Genomic DNA, 19,895 nt, shown 5'->3' on the forward strand with positions numbered 1-19,895 from the left:
CCCCCCCCCCAAAATAACACCTGAGCTATCACCTTAGAATGAAATATTTCAAATGCAGATACTACTAACTGCCCTTCTTTAGTGTAGAAAAATTCAGGATAAACCCCAGAATGTGCTGGGCAGTTGCTAAGATAGTGGATATGCATGTTTTCCATCCAAGAGGTTGGTGGAAAAAATCCCTAAGTATTTAAAAGAAGAGCATTGCTCTTTGTGATGGGCATTAATTCACTACCTGTGTTTGATATTTCTTCTGGCAAGACTACTACCTTTGCCATGGTTTATCCTCAATTTTTCCCTTTTACAATAGTTGGCCAATCTGGTCAGCAATCTTCTAAGGCCAATCTTGATGCAGGAAATAAGAGCCATGTAATCAGTATGTGTTAGAACTGGGATTTTACATCCACTGGGGAAGGGAAGGAAAAATGTGATGACTTCATACCACTACAGTACAACATCACTGATACAAATAAATTAAAAAAGGTAAGTAGACAATCCTGTTTAACACCTCTCTCCAATGATACGGGATCTGATAAAGACTCTTGGGGGCCCATTCTCACTTTTGCTGTAATATCAGCACAGAATCCAATTATTGACCTGAGTAGACATCTATCAATATCTGTCCTTTTAAATTTCTCTCATAATCAGGGCCTATCTATTGAATCAAAGACAAAGGTGAGATCAATCAGTGCTACATAAAGTTGTTTTTTGAATCCATTGGTGTACTTTTGAATTAAGACCTTCAGAGGGACACAACAGAATGATCTGTTGTACTATGGCTTTTATGAAATCCTGCCTGTTCCAGATGTAAAGAGTTTGTTGCTTCCTCCTAATCCTCCAGTTTATTCAGAAGATGTCAGGCATAAAGTTTGGAGATGTCCAAAGGACTGAGCAGTATTTGGAAGGTTTTGCCTACTGCCCTTTTAAAAAATGGGATATATACTACTTTTAATTTCCAATTATTAGATCTAATACATTTTGTCTATTTTTGAAAAGTGTTTAGTCAGAATAGGGACCTACCAATGGAGATTCTGCATATATACCTCTGGGGGTGTCATATACTCTCCAGGGACTTTTCCAAGGGTCAAAACTAAAATCATCTGCTTGCATTCTAGTTTTGAGACAGCTAGTCACTCTGGTAGTGCACTGAGTTCTATGTGAGCTGTTGTTGGTATACTATGGGGCAGCTATATAGAGAGGACAAATATTGAACCCAATTCTGTGCTGGGATGTGTGCATCTTGTAAAATGCTATACATATGCATGCTATTAGCCACCAATTCCCAGGTTTTTCTCTCATTTTTTCTTATTGTACTGTGGCCAAGATCCACTCCATTGAGCCATATAATAAGAAATCTTCTGGATTTTAATAATTGCTTATATTGGGATCAAAACTAGACCAATAGCTGAATTAGAGGGTCATATCTATCCTTCCTAACTCTATTCTGAAGCTTTCTTGAAGCTTCTCACTGAAGCCTACAGTCATGATTAAGCCATCACTTCTTTATATTGATCTTTTTGGGCTGGCATACAATGGTCACTTGAGTGTACAGCGCATGACTGATTGTGCTGAAAATCAACTTAACTCAAGATACACATTTGAGTTAAGTTGCAATATGAGGTCTCTTTGATTCAGCATCTGTTAGCTATTTAGTAAAGCAGTCATTTTCTCACTGAAGTTGGAACTCCACCTGAGGTGATGTTTAAGTTGAGTAATACCATCTGGATTACAACATCTCACAGGGAGAAGATCCTTGTATAACAAAAAGGTCAGAAGGAGGGGTAGATGGAATTTCTCTGTTCTGTTATGAATGTCAAAAGAACTAACCTGAGGAAGAAGTGCAGGCGATATCAGGAAATAATCAATATGACTGCTTTAGAAATGTTTAACTGCTGGAAGGCGGGCATGAGGAAAAACCTGACAAATAAGGGGAAGAAATATCCTGGCACCATGTCTTCTGTAGGAAAATAAAATCATTTTTTTCCAAGCAGTGTTCAACATAGATTTGTGAATTCCTTTGTTCCCTCATCCTGTGAATGACTGATCTTGAACAAGCACAGTTCACATTTATATTCCCAGTTCATTCCTACAAATTGGGGTGGGCAAAGCTTTTCAGCCTGGAAGCCAAAGAGGGCATTTCTAGAGACACCAGGGGATGTGATAATTTTCAGGGTTTCTCCCCCCCTCCAAATTTTATGGTGCTGGGATGTGTGCTAAAAGTGAAAAATGGTACATTAAACCCTGAGTGTTAATGCACCAGAATATTTTAGATATTCTTATTATCCTTGCCCCTACAAAAGTCCCAAAACTCATACTGCCAAACTTGGTGAGTTTCTTGCAGAATTTCAGCAACACTCTCTTGGCATGCTCTGGAGACCACAAAATGAGGGCTAAGGGGACTGTGTATGTCCTGTGGGATGTTTTAAATTATAATGTATTATAATATCAAGTCCAAGAATAGCAATTAACAGTGATTAAAATTAAAAGTAATTGGCAAATGAAAGCTTTTAATCTCCTCCTTACAATATGCCAGAAAGGGGAGGAAGAGCACACGAGGCAGGAGCAGCAAAGGAGGCCAAGTCAAAGACTGAACAAGAACACTGATGATCAAAACATATATAGTACCTTTGCCAAATAAATTTTATTTTATTTTTATTTTATTTATTCAATTTATTTAGCCGCCAATTTCACATGAGTGACTCTGGGCCGCCCACAGAGTTAAAATACCAAAAACCAAAACACATATAAATAACCAACAACAACACAAACCATTAAAAACAAGTTAAAAGAATTAACCATAAAACATAAAACATGTGAGAGTGCCAACTCGTTGTTGCTGTTGTTTAGTCGTTAAGTCGTGTCCGACTCTTCATGACCCCATCACCATATCGTGCCAGGCCTTCCTGTCCTTCACTGCCTCCCTGAGTTTGCTCAGTTTCATGCTCATTGCTTCAGTGATGCTATCTAACCCTCTTATCCTCTGCCGTCCCCTTCTCCTATTGCCTCCAAACTCTCTCAGCATCAGGGTCTTTTCCAAAGAGTCCTCTCTTCGCATTAGGTGACCAAAGTATCTGAGCCTGAGCTTCATTATCAATCCTTCCAATGAGCAGTCAGGGTTGATTTCCTTTACGATTGACTGGTTTGACCTCCTAGCAGTCCAAGGAGTGCCAACTAGCAGCTTACAAAAAATACAGTCATCTTGCAGTCTCCGTACTTCCCTGGGATCCCCAAGCCTGATGGCAAAACCATGTCTTCAGGGTCTTCTGAAAGGCTAATAAGATCAGGGCCAATCTAACCTCAGGGGGATGATGTTTCAGAGGGCAAGTGCCAGGGCAGAAAAGGCTATCCTCCTGGGTCCCGCCAGATGAAACTCCTTAATAAACGGGACCCGTAACATGCCCATCTGCCGGACCTGATGGGATGGGCAGATGTAACCAGGGAGAGGTAGTCTCTCAAATAACCTGACCCCATGCCATTATTAAATTAACATGTTATGGGAAAATGTAATCATAACAGACCAGCAGCCTTACAAAACTGAGCTTCACATACTTAGTAACAATTCAGGAAATCTAATTCATATTATCATTTAGTCATGATGCCAAATAATATAAAGAGGGAGAAGTATGTTAGAACCATGATATCATTTAATATGTGACTATATTTAAGAATGACATCCACTGGTTATATTACTATTGTAAAAATGCAATCAATTAAGAAAAGCTAGCCATTTATTTCATATTTGTTTTAGAAACTATCAAGAGATGGAACTCTGTTTATCTGAATATATGTATCAAAAACATAAATTAGGATTCCAAGAATTAGGAGTTAGCTATAGTAGGGTGCAGTGCTTGATTATTTTTTTTTTGACACTAATGATGCTCCTTATTTTCCCTACAATAAATGTTAACTTTTCTGGATGGAATCCCTCCAATTTCTTTAAAAAGTTGTATAACTAAATTTTGAAAATACAAGCCCTTCAATTAAATTAAGTGACCAAAAAAAAAAAAAAAGGTAACCAAGCAACTAAAAATGTTTTAATTGGTTGACAAGCCTGAAGATAATACTGTATATAAGTAGATTTTATGCTATTATTATCAGACAGGTTGTCCTCCTTTCCTGAGAATATTTTGTTCAATCTTTCTTTTGATTCACACTACTATCCACACCATGGTTAATATCCTACTTCTCTATCTAGGACTGACACTGTTTGCCCAGGAAAAGATTATCTATTTTCCGATTTTTAAAATGTTCTTGAATTTGCCTTGAGAAACTTACTTAAAATGCAATCAAGCCCCAGGTTTTTCAGATTATTGCACTGATTTTCCTCAAAGCAACTTATAACACAGCACTGAAATCCTTCAAATTATCTCTATAAATGCTTAGCACATCAACTTTCATATTCATGTTCCTGTGCTGAAAGCTGCAAATTTTCCCAGTGGGAATCTAGCCAAAAACTGTTCTCAAGAGAGGATGAAGCTTTAGCACAACGGGACTCTGATCCATCATATTTTTTAACCTTGGAACCTGCTGACAAGTAAGAAATTTGTGAAAGGTCACAAAACAGAGCTAACTGACAAGAACACCAATATATTCCATGTACCTCATTTTTTTTTTTTTTTTTGCTTTCTGAAATCTATTTAATGGCATCCACTGAATAAAAGTATTTAATTTAATTTTATTTAAAAAATAAAAAAATATATAAAATCCACTTTATACAATAAATAGCACTAAGATATTAATGTGCAACAAGGCCTGATCTTCCTAATGAAGTTGACAATAATATCACATAGCTATTACATAGAATATTATCACTGAAGGACATAAGCAACATTAACGTGTTACAAGAAGTGATTTTGTGAAATTGCTTGGAGAAGTTTCCTAATTCTAATATGAATTCTGTGGGCCTTAGTATATTGCTGAAAAAAATCAATCTAAATGACAATCATTTTTCTCTATTGTGGGATTACCGCATAAAGAAAATGTGACAAGTCATTTTTAAATAAAATAAGTATAATGGTTGAGATGGTTGGATATGATAATCTGAGCAAATTCCTTTAGTGTCCCAGGAATGTGTTTTTGATTCAGGAAGTAACAGATCATTATATAAAAGGTTATACTTAGCAAACCCAATCACTTTTGCAAAATATGTTCCATTTTACAAACATAAAGTTGGAGCTTATACATTATACATTCCTGGTCACTTGTACATTTTAATAATTCATTTTGATTAAAATATGCTTTATTATAACCTAAAAAAATAGTAAATACTTCTACAAGAAAGTTAAATATATATAATTCTATATGAGACTATGTGTGGGAGATTAAGGCTATCAGGAAGGAGGGGGTTCATTCCAGGAGGGGGAGGAGGCAAGAGGCTGTATAGTCTGCAGGAGGATCATGGGAAGCGAAAGAGGTTCAGGGTAGCCACTTCCTAGAATCTCACAGGGTATATCCACTAGTTGCTGTAGTATAGATTTAGTTTGGCAAGATTGATGTCAGGACCAACCCAAGAACAATGATGAAACAGTCCAGTCCAGCCCAATTCCTTTATTAGCTTATACCTTATAGACAGAATCTTGCCAAACTAAATCTATACTATAGCAACTAGCGGATATACCCTAGCAGATTCTAGGGAGTGGCTATCCTGAACCTCCTTCGCTTCCCATGATCCTCCTGCGGACTATGCAGCCTCTTGCCTCCTCCCCCCTCCTGGAATGCACCCACACCTTCCTGATAGCCTTGATCTCCCACATCACTCTCCTCCTTGTAGATACATTCCATTGCACTATGGGTCTATAGGATTCAAATAGCTTATTTTAAAATAAGTCTGTATAATGTCACCTTGATGATTTAATATACTTATGGGTAAATATATAAGGAATGCTTGTGGTGACAGGCATGTGTTAGTTAGGACCATGAATGTGCAATTTTTTTATATGCAGAAAAGGCAGTTTGTTTGCTGAGAACCCAAATGATTTTCAGCAAATGCTAGATATGATGCAATGAGAAGTATGGAACTGAGAGAAATGTATCAAAGAAAATGTATCAAAGAAAAAAGATATAAAGAAGTAGCTTCCATCTTCCTTACAGCAGTTGTAAGTACAAACTTAAAATTAGCTCTTACTCTATGGTTACAACAGAACTCTCTTCTTTCTATAATCTATCCTGTCTAATCATCAAAACCATAAACCATTCTGTTTCTGTTTTATTCAAAAAGTCCATAAGGGATTTCTAGTCAGCAATAAATGTAGATATTGTCTTTTCTCTCATCAAAGAAATCAATTTTGCCATCTCAGCAAGTTCCATCATCTTCACCAAACCCTCAATTGTGGGTACAGGTAGTCTTTGACTTACAACCATAACTGGACCAGAACTTCCATTGCTAAGCGATGTGGTCGTTAAGTGAGTCACACCCAATTTTACATTTTTTGCAACAATCATTAAGTGAATCACATGGTCATTAAGTGAATCTGGCTTTTCCCATTGACTTTGCTTGTTGGAAGCCCCATGGGAAGGTTGCAAATGGTGATCACATGACCCTGGGATGCTGCAACTGTTGTAAATCCATGCCAGTTGCCAAGCACCCAAATTTTGATCAGATGACTGTGGGGACACTCAACTGTCAAACGTGAGAGGACTAGTTATAAGTCCCTTTTTTCAGTTCTGTTGTAACTTCGAACGGTTGTTAAACAAATGGTCGTAAGTTGAGGACTACCTGTAGTGCTGAATCTTTCCATCTTTGTGCATACAATAATGTTGCTGCAGTTATCATGTACAAAAACAAAGTTCCATGACATTTGTCCAACTGTTTGTCGATCAATCCCAAAAGAAAAACCTCTGGTCTCAATTGTATATTAATCTTTAAAATCCTCTAAATCTGTGTATGTATTTAATCCAGAATTTTCTAGCTTTTTGACTTAGAAGCATTGTAAATATGACCAGCTGCAGCCCGTATTTTATTTGAAAGCTCACCTGATAAAAAATAGATAAAAGTAGAAAGCATCCTGGGAACACATTTCTGTCTTCTGAAAATGGGTATTTCGAGACTGGCCATGGCCAACAATGAATGCCCATAATACCAAATGCAGCCAAAGATATACTCCAAATAAACCTTTGTAGTTAATTAATTGGAGCCAATATAAAAAACTATTATTTTAATTGAAATTACATTCTCTCCTCCTGAAGTACATTAAGGCCCAATTACTTAACAGTTAACAGTATCCTTGGGAGAGGAAATGGCACATATTTCCCAACCCTAATTTTCCCTCCCAGTGTGCGATGAACCATTAAGGACTCTACCTACTTCTAAGCTTAGCGCAAGAGGCTAAATTATAAGCAAGCACAACATCTGAAAATATAAAAATGTTTTAAGTCTACACTGCCCTAAAGCTGAGGTTTGGCAATCTCACTTGCATTTTCTACTCTTTTAAACTAAAAGGCTATTCTTTTAATTAAGCTTCCCTCCCCCGAAATATAGTAGCAAATATTTACATGTTTGTATCTGTGCATATTATACGAAAAGAGGCTAAGCCGTTTGCTCAGTTTATAACAATGGATGTAAGTCATGAGATAACATTTATCATACTTTAAACAAATAAAGGATTTCACTGAATACAAATGTTTACCCGCAAGAGAGGCAACCTACTCCACGATTCACTATTTTAACCATGCTTCCCTCTACTCCCCCAGCCTATGTAAATTGATGTCAGGTATTAATATGCTTACCATTTTAATTAAGAAAAAAGTATGTTTCAGCTATCAGAAGATGGGTGACACTGACTTAATGTTACATGGCATACCAAAGCTATAATAGATAACCTGATTTTTTTCCCCCTAGAATACAAGAGTAATAACAACTTCATTCATGGTTCCTCATAATAGGAACAGTCGGCAGAAATCCCTCATTTTTCCTGGTAAATCAGACTTAGATGGAGCTACAAAACTTTCATACATCACCAGTGCCACTATTTGAAGAACATCCATGGTTCTCTTGCTAGATTTGCTATCTTTATAATACTTGACTTTGGGATGTTAGAGAGAAATAGAGACTTAGTGTGCTGATCTCTGAAGCTCAGTATTGCTTAACTACCTAACTACCTGGCTTTGGATCCACTGATGAAATGCACTATAATAATTTCAAGTATTATTTTTACTGGGTGAATAGTTAATTAGATGTGCACATATAACTGATTTATTGACATGATGGGATGGAAATTTAATAATGTATAATATTAATGGCAAGGTTAAGTCAATTTAAAACTTGCACCAAGATCTTCATTATAGGATGGAAGTGTAATTAACAAAGCTAAGAAGGAATTAGAGGAGACAGGAAAGGGCAAACTGTGAAACCCTCTGACTACTGTTTTCCACAGAGATATGGCACCATTCCAACTATTCTGACTGGGATTAACACAAGAACAGAAGGTTGAAAGTGCCATGTCCCACTTCCTCCACAATAGCTAGAACCTTTAACAATAAAAATGTCAACTATGTTAACATAATCGTGAAATCAAATGATTAAGTACCAATCAGCCAGCCAAAAATAAAGTATGTGGAAATCTCTTTATGGAGGGATTAGAAGTGGTTTATGCCAGCTATGAGGTTAAAAGGCTTTTTGTTGCTCTGTATAATGACTTGCTATGACAAGAAGAAAAGGATATTTTCTTCACTGTAAAGGTCTGTCCTACAACTATAAAGCTATAAAGCACTCAGGTTCATGGCTAGAGTTAATCCCATTAGCTCACTGGAACAAAAAAATAAGTGTTTGGTTATATAAAATATGCAGCCTTACACATTTAGAGAGTAATGCTTGCTTAGTTTCATTCTCTTTTCTTCAGCATCAGCTCAATGATGTTGTAACAATGCCTGTAGCAGTGGGGATTATGTACAGATTTCAAAGATGTATAAAGAGAAATTATTTGGATCACCTAATTGTTTTAAAGCATACAGGAGCCTTTATATTACTCTAGAAATGCTGAAAATACAGACAATAGACACATCGCTTGCCTTCACTAAGATACATTCAGTTTCCACTTTTACTAAAATCCATTAAGAACTCTTTTATTACATCCCTTATTTTATTTCAAATTCCAGACTGCAACACATCTTAACGTAAACTCATATTAATACATACAAATAGAGTATAGAAAAGTTAGTTAAGGAAGCAAGTTTAATCCAGGTTAGCTCATGCAGATTTTTCTAAAGAACAGACAAACACATGTATCTCATCCCATATAAAATGTTTTCAAGATTTCTATAATTCAGTTAGGCTAAAATCCTAGAGTCCCTGACCCAAACCCTCCCCCATGCCCTAATTTAATAGAAATTTCAGAACAGTCCTTGAACTGAACTAAAGTATTTATACCACAAGTAATTTGAGGGGAATTACTAGAAAAGAATGGCAAGAAAAGCAGTTCCTTGGATAGGCTTATTTGTAAAGCTTACTGCAACTCAGATTTCTTTTCCATCTAAGGCAATGCTCAGTAACATTTAACTGACCAGAAATTGCCAATTATCTAAGATATTAGCTGAATTGATTTCCAAGACAGAGAATTTTTTTCCCCCTCATATTTGTCTCCCAAGGCCCTGAAGCTATTTCCCACACTGCTTTTTAAGAGTCACGTTCTCAAGACAGCTGAGAGTGCCATACTAGAATGTGTATTCCAGAGATATTGTTATATATGTTTCTTCTGGAAATTTTATAGAAAATGGGGTTGTGCAAATGACTGAAAGTGACATTTAGCAAAACATGGTAGTGGAAGCAAAATACACCTCCTTGAAGCAGTAAAGGAGACAATTCCTTTGGAAGTATCAGGCAGTTGCAGGACTTTGGGTTGAGAGCCATGGTGAGCTACACATCCCATTTTGGAGCAGGATGGCGTTACCACAGAGATTGGCACACGACGTAGGATCCTGGCCGCTGAAATGTTCTCCAGATTAAGGAGAGATCTTTGAGATAGTCTCTGTGACTCTGCACAGCGGCTCCACCTGAGTAAACTGCAGGAACTGTCATTTCACGGTTTGCCTATGGGTTGAGTGGCTGGGAGTTGAGGGAGCAACCATCTTTGCTCACAGTCATTAATACAGCCTTTTAAAAGGACATTAAGCTCGACCGAGCCTCATTTCTTAATCATTTTGGATTTGCTTTTTTTTTTTTTCTGCTGCTTTAAAAGGATTAAGACCCTTTGGAACAGCAAGTTATACTGTATATAACCTTTCGAAAAATATTACTTTTTGGATTAAACAGCAAAAGGGTGCTCAGAATATGGACTTTAAAAGGTTTAACAATGGATTAAGGGCTCAGATGGACTTGGAATTATAATTTTAAATTGCCCACAAAGAGCTTTGAATTAACTAGAAGAAATTTTCCCATGGGAAAAATGGCGATTGTTTTGAGTTTTTCATGGTAAGGGGACTTTGAAGGTTGGACATTAGGGAGCTAGAGGATAAAGAAAATGGAGCAGAAATCTATAATACAAATTTGGGAATATTTATCTGTCAAGCTTCTAGACAAAATAGACAAATTTCTTGACAAGATTGACAGAGCATGTTGTAATGATCTTACAGAACAAGAACAAGTTACAACGGATGATTCTGAAATAACTTTGAAGGGGGACTTAAATGTAACAAGTAATGAGAAAGATATGGAGAAAGACATGGGCACACAAATAGAACCAATGGATGACTTATTCCCAAGAGGGGATATACAAATATTGAACCAGGAAACTGACTTGGATAATTTATTTCTTACTGGATATACAAAAGAGCTCTGTTAAGGTTCTGAAGGACTATATTAGAAGTGACAAACAAAAGGACAAACTTTACTTATTGGATATCCAAAGGAAATCTGTTAAAGTTCTGAAGGATTTTTGGCTTGAAACAGATGAACAGAAAACTAGCCCTGGGATTCTTTTAGGAGGATTTAAAAGGTATTTTTAAAAACTCAGGGAAGGAATACAAGATTGGCTTATTTGACCAATCAGCTAAAGGAGAAAAATAGTTACATCTGATTGCTCTTACTGGACTTTTGCTGATAAAGAATGACTGATGAAGCATTTGGATTTTTTGTTTTGTTTTTTGAATTCAATAGAGGAGATATGGGGTGAAAAAAGATTATGTTGTATTTAGAGGTAGTGATAAGCTATTACAATTGTCTACTTGCTGGGATGAAGGGGGAAGTTACTTCTTTTTTCTTTTTCTATTTTTCTTTTTCACACTTTTTCCTTTTCTTTTGTATTTTTCTGTTTGTATTTTTGTAGCCTGTATTGGCTTTTATTCTTTTCATTTATAATTCTTAATAAAATTATTTGGAAGAAAAAAAAGGAAGTATCATACAGTTGCTTCAATGGCTGTTCCCAGTTGCTTACGTGTATATATGAATATGTAGATATCATTTCCGGTGGAACCATCAGTGATAAAAAGAGATGTGCATGCACACACACATACAGCCACAGCCTTTGAAGCACCTGTTGAGCCTTCCAGAGAAAGTTACTTTGAGGAGGATTACTTTGCTGGGACATACTTTTCACATCCCTATTAGTAAGGATTGTTTACTACAAGAGGAAAACAAAATTCTCTAATATAGCTTGTTAAATTCTGCAAGCACATAGATGCCAGGCAAGCTTTAATTATGAAACTCTACTATTATGCTCACTAATAAAATGTCAGTTAATTACTTGAGCACTACTCAGCATACTTGAGTAGTGCTACTATTTCTTAGTAATGTCACAAGTTCTGAATTCATAGATACTGAATTAGGTAGTCTATTATGAAGCAGCGCAGATGGAAAAGAAGTTTCAAAAATAGTGTAGCAGCCGAACAATTTAGAAATAAACAGTTTGTGTGAAATTTCTACAATGCAGCTTCATTAGCATCTCAAGAACACACTGCCAAAATTTTATGGCAAAATAGCTGGGTTTTGGTAGAAACATTTTAATTTGATGGGTTGGGCTGGTTTTGAGGTGGGAAGTTCTCTTTAAGGCAAAATACTCTCAGTCCCACCTCCAATTCCATCCATCTCTAGTCCAAGTAAAAAACGTGTCCCAGATTTTTGATCCTTCCCGTTTTGGTGATGGCATCATGTCGCTAGAAACCTTTGTGCGGTCTGCTAGAAATACAGAACTAGACTGCACCCTCTGTCCCCTCCAAATTTTGTCTAATTATACTGTAAAGTTTAGAAATTCCTCCTTCAGTTATTTGCATCACGTGCTATAGTTCCAATAGTTCTAGGGACTCTTAAAGCAGGATTTGCTTTCATTTCTTTTAAGAAAATCCCTGCAACAATGAAGACTAGAAACCTTTTTAAAAAAAATAAAGTCATTTGCATTTTTCACTTTAGTGAAGCTTTAGAAAGCTTTAGAAACTTCATTCAAAATTAGAATAAATGTGCTTGCCATATTATAAGACAAATTCCAAACCATTTTCTAAGTGTAATGAGATTGTGCCCAGCACAATGTATAATTGTACTTTTATCTATCAAACTTTCTCATAGAAACTATTTTACTGAAATGACTTTTTCTTTTAGTAACAAGCCATTTATTTTGCTCACTGTGTCACAACAGGTTGATGTCAATATTGATAAAATAACATTTAATTCTCTTTCTCCTTCCATCAAGAGATAAACAGAGTAAGACATCTTTTCCTGAGACAAGACATATGCCATATGAGAAAGCAAATGGAAGAGTTTAGAGGTCTAAGTATCACAATTTTGCAAAAAAACAAAAACAAAAAAAACCCCCACTAATCCAGCAATATGAAATACTGATTAAAAATTGGTGGCTATAATAATGAATGAAAATATGTTCTTTATATATTCATTACATGAGATTTTCTTTAAAATTAATTTGTAGAGCAAGTGAAATTGCTGTTCCTTACTGGATAGGTCAGACAATTGTGCAGATTCATTTGTGTAACAAGTATAAAAACTACTTCAAGATATTCAGTTGTGCAACACAGTATCAAGTTAAAAGCATGTTTTCTTACCAACAGTCTTATATAGAAAGTTCAGTCTGAATGCAGTGTAATTTTATGCATGTAATATCCTATGAATTAGTAGAATTTGTTCTCAGGGATCCAGCCAGAATATGTATAATCAGAATCCTAGTGTGGGTGGGTAAGAGGCAACAAAGCAGTTAGTTTATTTTAATTATCCCAGACTAGATACTCTTGTAAATATTGCTTGAACAAGAAACGTAAATGTAAGCAGAGATTTAATTAGAGGTAGTCCTCGCCTAATGACCACAATTGGGACCAGAATCTTGGTCGTTGAGCAAAGCAGTTGTTAAGCGAGATGCCCACGTGAATATTTCACTTAACGATCTCCTGGGTCATTAAGTGGCAGAATGAAAGAGCTGTCTGCTGAAGGATTTCAGCTCAGTGTGGAGCTGAAATCCTGCCAGCAGGCAGCCCTTTCACTCTCAAACGTTCCTAAAGCCCACCAAAGGTTTTGCCCTCCCCTCCTTCAAGATTTGAGCTCCGTACCTGCCCATCGATGAGAGGTTTCCCTTCCCCTCTCAGTGGTGGGTAGGAACAGAGCTCAAATCTTCAGGATTTGAGCTCTGTTCCTTCATACTGCTGAGAGGTTTCAGCAGTGTGAAGGAATGGAGCTCAAATCCTGAAGACTAGAGCACCATTCCTTCACAGTGCCAAGGGGTTTCCTCTCCTCTCCACAAATGGAGGGGAAATCCTTGCTGAGGCTGGAGGAATGGAGTTCAAATCCTGAAGATATGTTCCTGCACCCCGCACTTGCAACCTTTCCTGCTGGCTTCCAATGGGGAAGCCAGCAGAGAAGATTGCAAATGGTGATCACAGGATCATGAGGTGCTTGGCTCCTGGTTAAAAATGTGAGCCAGCTGCCAAGTACCTGAAATGCGGTCACGTGAGAGTGGGGTGTGTGTGATATTTTACGATGGCCAGAAGTGCTTCACGGGCTGTAAAGCACCCTTTCTGAGGCCATCATAATTTTGAACCATTGTTAAACAGTCCTTAAGCAAGGACTACCTGTTGTCAAATGGATTAATAGTATCTCAGTGTAGGTGTTCTTATTAATTCTTTAAACTCCAATTTTAGAAAAATGCTTAACTACCCAGAAAACTAGTAAATGTTCTGTGTTGTCAAGTTTTTTTTCTGACAACCTAATGGTTTAAAACTGGTTATTTTTCAAATGAAGCACATCTTTTCAATACACTGCAGAGTACTCTAAGATTTCTTCAAAAATTGCACCTTCCTTTTACTGGCCTGGCATGTTAATTCTTATCAATTCTAAGTGAACTGAGAAGATAACCATATCTAGATTTTTCAGTAACTGCATTCCTAAAACTGGGTGTAATGAGGATTTTGCTGCCTTATGGATCTTTTCTCTAAGATAGTAGAGAAAAAGAAAAGACAACTCAGAAAAGCAGCTGGTATCAGACCTGATGTGTATAATCTGTTGTGAATCACATCACCTCTTCTCTCCCTGAGTGTAATACCTCTTAATTTTTTTTTTTTCCTGGCATCTCTTTCTCCTTTCATTTAAAAGCCTGGATAGATTTATACATAAGAACATGGCTGTTAAGCAGTTAGGTCCAAGATAATATGGGACACTTTATCTGGAGTCTAGAAAAGGGGCATGCAAGAAAGTTGATGCAGATGGATTTATTCATCCCTACTCTGGACTAACAGTTCCACATAAATATCTAATGAAAATTCTGAATCTAAACATGTCTCCAAGCTGCATGCATGCTCCTTCAAACATACAGTAACTCATAATCATCCTCTTTTGTGCTGCTTTATCTTTTCTACTGCTTCCCTAGGCATGATGTATATGTGAATTGATATTTCAGTTTTTTTATTAATCATTATTAAAGGAGAAAACAAGTGAAAGAAAGAAAGAAAGAAAGAAAGAAAGAAAGAAAGAAAGAAAGAAAGAAAGAAAGAGACTGTTCAAAACATTATGAGTAACTATTTAGTTTCTAAGTTCCCTGTTGTTGTACTCTGATTGATATACAACATTTATAAACATATAAAATTTTCATATATTTCTGATTTCAGTTCTTTGGTCACTTCTTTTTCCCCTTAAAAACCATATTCTAAATGCTTTGCTACATGAAAATGTAATATATATGGAAGCCATTCTTGCTTGCATTTGGTCATATTCTATGGTGAATATATGCTGTTACTTGTTCCGTTGCTGCATATTCTCCAAGTTTATATTCCCAATCTGATATCATCAGTACATGCATCTTTTCCAATGTTGTTTTAGGTTTATCTTCACAGATGTATCTTAGAAAATTGTGATTTTTTTTTTCCTGTGGATATGTCTTGGAATTATACCCAGTTAAAAAAAATGCAGTTTCAATTTAAATTTGGATACCTCAGTTCTTCAGACAGTCTCATCAAGCAATCTATGTGTGTGGATATATCTATATATGCATGTGCCTGTGTACAAATGCATGTATATACATATAGTACTGTGCAAAAGTTTTAGGCAGATGTGAAAAATGCTGTAAAGTAAGAATGCTTTCAAAAATATATATTGTAATTGTTTACATTTATCAATTTACAAAATGTAAAGTGAGTAAACAGAAGAAAAACCCAAATCAAATCAATATTTGGTGTGACTACCCTTTGCCTTCAAAACAGCATCAATTCTTCTAGGTACACTTTCACACAGTTTTGGAAGGAACTCAGCAGGTAGGTTGTTCCAAACATCTTGGAGAACTAACCACGGATCTCCTGTGGATGTAGGCTGCCTCAAATCCTTCTGTCTCTTCATGTAATTCCCAGACAGACTCCATGATGTTGAGATCAGGGCTCTGTGGGGGCCAAACCATCTCTTCCAGGACTCCTTGTTCTTCTTTATGCTGAAGATTGTTCTTAATGACGTTGGGTGTATGTTTGGGGCCGTTGTCCTGCTGCAGAATAAATTTGGGGCCAATCACACACCTCCCTGATGGTACAGAATGATGGGTAATTATCTGCCTGTATTTCTCAGCATTGAGGACACCACTGATCCTGACCAAATCTCCAACTCCATTTGCAGAAATGCAGCCCCAAACTTGCAAGGAACCTCCACCATGCTTCACTGTTGCCTGCAGACACTCATTATTGTACTGCTCTCCAGCCCTTCGGCAAACAAACTGCCTCCTGCTACAGCCAAATATTTCAAATTTGGACTCATCAGTCCAGAGCGCCTGCTGCCATTTTTCTGCACCCCAGTTCCTATGTTTTCATGCATAGTTGAGTTGCTTAGCCTTGTTTCCACGTCAGAGGTATGGCTTTTTGGGCTGCAATTCTTCCATGAAGACCACTTCTGGCCAGACTTCTCCAGACAGTAGATGGGTATACCTGGGTCCTACTGGTTTCCACCAGTTCTGTGCTGATGGCACTGCTGGACATCTTCTGATGTTGAGGGAAAGCAAGCATGATGTGTCTTTCATCTGCTGCATTAAGTTTCCTTGGCCGACCACTGCATCTATGGTCCTCAATGTTGCCCGTTTCTTTGTGCTTCTTCAAAAGAGCTTGAACAACACATCTTGAAACCCCAGTCTGCTTTGAAATATTTGCCTGGGAGAGACCTTGCTGATGTAGTATAACTACCTTGTAACTTGTTGCTGTGCTCACTCTTGCCATGGTGTATGACATGAAACTGTCTTCCACAACCTCACCTTAGTAGCAGAATTTGGTTGTTCCTCACCCAGTTTTAAGCCTCCTACACAGCTGTTTCTGTTTCAGTTAATTACTGTGTTTCAACCTACATATGAAATTAAGGATCATTAGCACCTGCTTGGTATAATTGGTTAATCATACACCTGACTCTAATCCTACAAGATCCCTGACTTTGTGCAAGTGTACAAAGTGTGCAAGTATAAGAATTGATGCTGGTTTGAAGCCAAAGGGTAGTCACACCAAATACTGATTTGATTTAGATTTTTCTTCTGTTTGTTCACTTTGCATTTTGTAAATTGATAAACATAAACAATTGCAATATACATTTTTGAAAGCATTCTTACTTTACAGCATTTTTTCACAGTTGCCTAAAACTTTTGCACAGTACTGTATACATCAATAAACAAGAGAGAGAGGGTATCTTATAGGTCAGAATCCACAGGATATAATAAAGGTTTTCCAACACTACCTTCTTAGATCAATGTTCAAAGAATGAATGGAATTACAGGCCAAACAATATTCTGAATGAGCACCTCTATTAGACAGAACAGAATGAAAACATATTTGATGTCACTTAAAATTAAACAAGTCCAGGAAAATCAATAGTTCCAGGGAATCCATCAAGCATGATTAAAGATCAACATTTATAATAAAAAAAAGGTACTGGTCTAGGACTCTAAGATTAGAAGAGTCTGAAGGTTTATATGCAGCTCCGACACCTCTTCCCAGTTCTCTACCAGTTCAGCTACCTCATTCCCGATCAATTGTGCCCCCAAACTAAGGTTTTTTGGTGATCAGAGCAACATAGCATGCATTAATGTAAGTTATTTTCCCCTCAATTTGCCAAGTAGAAAACCAGAAAATGTTTTTCAATCACACAGGTGTAATCTACCAAGACAAGACAAGGCTAGAACCACAGTAAGGAGCACTCAGCAATTCTTTCCTTACTATTTTATTACGCTACTGATTCTTGAAATGGAGTAACATTGATAAATTATGAAGATACAAAAACCAAACTATTCTGATTTTATAACTGAAGATTAGAGTTTCTCCTGCAATTGTGGTTTATTCTATATTTCAGAACCAATTTTTTAAAGCTAATTTTCAAATTCAACTACCAACAAACCTCATTAACATCTACCTATATAGCAAATGTAAAGTGTATAAACCAAGTCAAGCAAAATTCAGTGATTAGAAGTAACAACAGAGGCGAATATGTGTAGCTCAGGGTTGAACAGTGGAGTCCTTGGGGTTCTCTGAGTTTGGTTCTTTTCTTGCAAACCTTTCATTACCCGGCTAGGTAACATCTTCAGTGCTAAAATGGGATGGGGTGTGCTCTCTGTTTATATACTGTGGCATGCCTTGCCAGTGCTGGTGGGGGTGGGGGTTTGTTTTGCTCCTCTGGTGGTTCCTTGATTAGCATATGTTTACTGCTTGATTGTATGCCTGGTGGTAACCTTTGCTTGTCTGGGTGATGATTGCTGGTGAGGCAATCTTCTGGTCTTTTGTCTCTTTTGAATAGTATGTAGATGCTGTTTATCTCTATGTGCCTGTTGATGGCTGCCTTGTCTGAATACCAAGCTTCCAAGAATTCTCTTGCATTTTTGGATTTAACTTGGTCTAAAATGCTGACAGTTTCCCAGTTAAAACTATGGTTAAGTCTGTCCATGCATTGACAATGCAACATTACTTTAAGGTATGTTATAGCAGACAGAAAAAGTATAATTATTTTCACTCTGGAAATTCTGAGATACCATACATTTTTGGGGTTGTCCTTCCACCAATTTCACACACAAGAAAAATATAATGATATGCTGCTTGGATCTGCAGAGATGCTATATACTGTAGAGGTGTGCAGGAGAATACTCTTCAAAAACAGACTACTGAACCCCAAAGAAACACAAAGCTAATAACTACAGTAAACCCATACAGAATAAAGAATGGGGCCTGGGAATGCGGACACTGTAATTCTCTTGCATGGTAGTGAGAAAGTTTCCTGCAGAAGAAACACGTAGGCAGGTAGGTAGGGAGTAAAACATATTCTAAATCATCTTCTTTGTATTATATATTATCTCTAGAAATTTGCAAAAGAAATAAAGTGCCAAAACACTAAGGCTTTGAGTTGGCAAGTGTGCCACTAATAGTAACAGCTTGACAGACTAATGTTGATCTCAGAAGTGTTACTTCTGAGGTGATAATAATGAGTAAAGGAGTTGCTAAAGTCAACTGGGAACCTTTTCCAATTATTCATGTCAAATGAATTTTTAAAATAATTTTAATAATTTTAAAATAGTATTTGCTATGAGATTCTAGAATATAGTAGAAGCTGTAATGCATATCCTTTATATGCAAATGCACACAGGCACAATTTGTAATTCCTTTAGAAAACTGCAATTTAAAAATCACTTAGCATGGAACATTTTTTTCCCAAAAATACATATATGCTAAATAAATCATAGCATTTCTGGTCTTATACATTTTAAACTAAGGTGGACTCCTATACAACTGATGATATTGGACATTAAACTAAGGAGTGGGTAAACTACTCCTATAGATGAAAACAACATTAAGGGTTGTTTTCACAGACAGCAGAGTATATCTAGAAACTGGGCAAAAGAAAGTAAATGATGTAAAAATTAATGGTTATAGAGGGGGACTAAAACTATGGGATTTAAAAATGTTTAAATTTATTTGGATTGTATTTTATTCATAGCAAATCTAATATTCATTGCCACAGATACACTTTCATTAATTGATGATTATTCCAAATAATCCAAAGAGGACCTTCAAGACCTTGCTGAAATCATTCTAGGTATTTGTCCAGTTAATATAACTGTAAAGATGAATGGACATTCCCTATATTTAAAGAAAAAGTTTACTACTTCCTATACTGTTGTATACAATGTACCTTTATGCCATCAGAATTCAGAATAGATGAAATGGCTCTTTATTAGCTGGAAGAAGTCAGAGAACTTTACAGAAATTTTTATTCTACATGGGGCTTCAGGTCCTATATCAGTAGAAGGCAGACTTGAGCCTAAGTATTTATTTCACTATGCCTGAAGGCTTTCTGAAGTAGTGATGTGGGTGAAATACAGGTGACCTTTAGAGTGCGACTCCTCAGAAATCAATAATCAGAAGACAGATATTTCCCCCCCCATTTACAGTGTCTAATCTTGAATTAAATCAGTTATTTAAAAATAACTACTATGCTGATTAGAATTTATGAAAAATCATAAATATATCAACTG

The 19,895-nt window shown here is 36.6% G+C and overlaps 1 protein-coding gene and 1 non-coding gene across 6 annotated transcripts in view; both read right to left on the minus strand.

The window, feature by feature from the left end:
• Positions 1-19,895, minus strand: part of COP1 (COP1 E3 ubiquitin ligase) — a 132,254-nt gene that overhangs the window by 5,977 nt on the left and 106,382 nt on the right. The gene's annotated exons all lie outside the window — the stretch shown is intronic.
• LOC112541476 (small Cajal body-specific RNA 3) lies at positions 8,896-9,031 on the minus strand. Its single transcript, XR_003085455.1, has one exon.

Source organism: Python bivittatus, unplaced genomic scaffold, assembly GCF_059951505.1.
Source record: "Python bivittatus isolate LINGU-HERP-01145 unplaced genomic scaffold, Pbiv_v1 ctg000700_np1212, whole genome shotgun sequence".
Taxonomy (NCBI): domain Eukaryota; kingdom Metazoa; phylum Chordata; class Lepidosauria; order Squamata; family Pythonidae; genus Python; species Python bivittatus.